This window comes from Liolophura sinensis, chromosome 8, assembly GCF_032854445.1.
Source record: "Liolophura sinensis isolate JHLJ2023 chromosome 8, CUHK_Ljap_v2, whole genome shotgun sequence".
Lineage (NCBI taxonomy): Eukaryota > Metazoa > Mollusca > Polyplacophora > Chitonida > Chitonidae > Liolophura > Liolophura sinensis.
Window position 1 is genome coordinate 34,406,208 of NC_088302.1, and position 2,905 is coordinate 34,409,112.

Sequence of the window (2,905 nt, forward strand, 5' to 3'; positions counted from 1 at the left end):
CAAATAGGCATACTGCATGAGCGTCTCTTCTCTGTCCGAGTTTCGTCCAAATATGAGCTCCTTGTCTAACAATTAGTAGGCCTATATGGGTTGAAGATGATTGTAATATACAATCTGTTTTCTGATTACATGTTACAATCATATGTTACATGTGTCTTACATGATTACATGTTTCATGCGTATATAATATTACATCGAAAACGGTTTTAAAACCTGCCAGGTTTCCACCTACATAATGCTGACCGCCGTCGTATAAGTGAAATATTCTTGAGCACGGCGTAAAACACCAATCAAATAAATAAATAAAACGGTTTTAACCTATTCAGAATCAACAGTTTGCAAACCATGCGCGATTATCGCTGTCCCCATGTGAACTGTGTGATTGTGCCTACACGTATAGGACATGCTTTATAGAGTACGGGGCGTGCCCACAAAAAATGTGAAAATTCACAAAAAATATGAAAAAAAGTATACAGCCAGCGAAGACCTTAATTACTGATGGGGGCGATAGATGTAAATTCACAGTGTTCGTTCGTGCAAGAACAAGGGTAATGAAAAAGTCCGATTTCGTTTGTTGTGGTGATTGTAAAGACCTGTATACCAAATAAATTTATCGGTTGATGTGTCCTGGTCGTAGTTTGCCCTTGGCTGCCCAGTCGAACGTCAGGGAAAGTCGAGTTTGAATTCACCGAAGTTTTGAGAAGGGATTATCTGAAAGACCAAATATGAGTTTAATTTCTAGATTTATTGGGCCAAGACATGTGCAAATGGCCCAAAATTGGTAAGTGAAAGCCTGTCACTGTTGTCAAGGAAATTGATAGCCTACATGTGGAGGGGCACATGTTGTTGTTGTTTTGAAAATGATATACCGTTCTGTCTGCATCGCCTGAAGTCTTAACTTACCTTCCATTATGTTGTGTGTCGTGTGTTATTTTTTTTTATTCAGCGAGTCCCCTTAATTTCTCTGCATCTTCAGAAATGTATGCCTTAGCCTGAACTGCTCCGAGGGTTACATGCCTTCGCCGCAAATGCTACATGTTTCAAGGGTGGAAATTAGCCCCCGCACACATAAAATTACCCCTAGTGCGGCCTCAGATTTACTCAAAGCTTGCTTACAAATCATTTTGTACCCATATCACCGCTGTAACTACATAGGAATGAAATATCTCCCACTTGCTCAGCGGAAAAAAATATTGCTACCATGTTGTCTACTTGCACAAGTCAACTTCCATTCTCTGTACTGTATGTGCCATCAGTAAAGGCAACAAGGTAAGCGTGTACTGTGACATGAATTGTGAAGGTAACAACATGGTGGCCAGTTACGTTTTCAGGTGAGAGGGTGGTGATATTATCATTTCTAGTCAGTCACAGCAACGATGTGGAAAACAAGGTGAGGCTGGGGGTGGGGTATGTGTGTAGGGCTTCACTGGTATTTCTGCTTCACACAGAGTGCAGTTGTCTGGGCAGAATTGAAAGGTGCACATACAAACTTCCAGCAACCTGCAGATGATCTTGTGTTTCTCCCAGGCTTTGCCCGGTTTCCTCCCACCATAATGCTGGCTGCAGTTGTATAAGTGAAATATTCTTGAGTTCGGCATAAAACACCAATCAGATAAGTAAATAGATAAATAAATCTCAAGAGCTGACTCCCGGTGGTTACATACATGTACCCCTTTCTTGTTCTGTAAATTTACGTTGAACACATCCAACGTGGATTATTGACAGACACATTATCTGATGGACAGCATTAGTATATTGAGGAACATGAGAAGTACAGAGGTGTTCAAGGTAAGCTTATGGAACAAGACTGCGCTGTGTAGATGAACTTACCACCCTTTGGAAGTTTGGTTGTTGCACAGGGATCCATGTTAAAGAGATACTCATGTTCATACTGACAAGTTAGCTATTCTGTGTCCCTTCGCTAGAATCTGCTGCCAGGTTCAACAATGTAATTTAACATGTTCATGCATAATAATGAGTGTATCAATTAAAAAAAGAAAATAGATTTTCTTAATTCCTATTGTACTGATAGCCAGTCATTTTTAATTTCATACTGACAGAGTTTATTTTATTGATTTCACTGGAAAACAAGGACCATATCTCAAGAACTTGTGTTTTTATTCTTAACTGGCTCTCTGTTTCTCCATCTGGTGTTAATTTACCCTGAATTTGTTTCTAATGGAGAACTATTTGCAGAGAGGTTGACCTGGTTTACATAGTTCTCACGTTAATACATCCTACCCCCAAAATACAATAAAACAGATAAGTAATATAAACTATTCACAAGTCACAGAAAGTTTTATTCATTGGTATTTCAGGACACAGGGTTATGCAAGGTTATTGATTACATGTGTCACTTTTTAACCCTTTATGACTACACACTCCTGGAACTCTGATGTGGTTCACTCTTTACAGTTTATTACCAAATCTATCTTTGTTTTAGGCTTTCAACAGCAGGATTTTTCGGAGCAAGTGCAACAGGTGTTTTCCTGTATCTGACAGACTGGAAAGTTGTTGTGGCCAATCTGCCCTTCTATGGTGGAAAGTTCACTGAGGAAAAGTTAGAATGATACAGGATTAAGCTAGACAATTTATCATAGTAAGTATGCAATCACTGTTGTAAGGTGTATCAGTTCTTCAAATGTACGAGGGTTTGCAGGGCCTGATCAGGGCCAATTTAAGAACCACATACAAAATTTGAGCACCCTTATAAGGAAAATGTAAAGCCCATAAGAAAATGATGTCTTGTCCAAAATTCTAGGTTTTCTACCTTGGTTTGTATGAAAGGCTTCTTAGGCTTGTCTTTGTAACCATTCTGTTTTATATTGCCTCTAACAGACTTATCAAATTCTCTTGTGAAACCAGCTTAGAACTAGAACATCTGGTACAGCCGTCCAAACTTTTG

General features: G+C 39.2%; 1 long non-coding RNA gene across 1 annotated transcript; it reads left to right on the top strand.

Annotated features, from left to right (window-relative positions):
* Positions 1–639: 639 nt before the first annotated feature.
* Positions 640–2,530, top strand: LOC135474046 (uncharacterized). Its single transcript, XR_010444617.1, has 2 exons — positions 640–781; positions 2,444–2,530. It is a non-coding gene; the product is annotated as an uncharacterized LOC135474046 (long non-coding RNA).
* Positions 2,531–2,905: the final 375 nt, after the last annotated feature.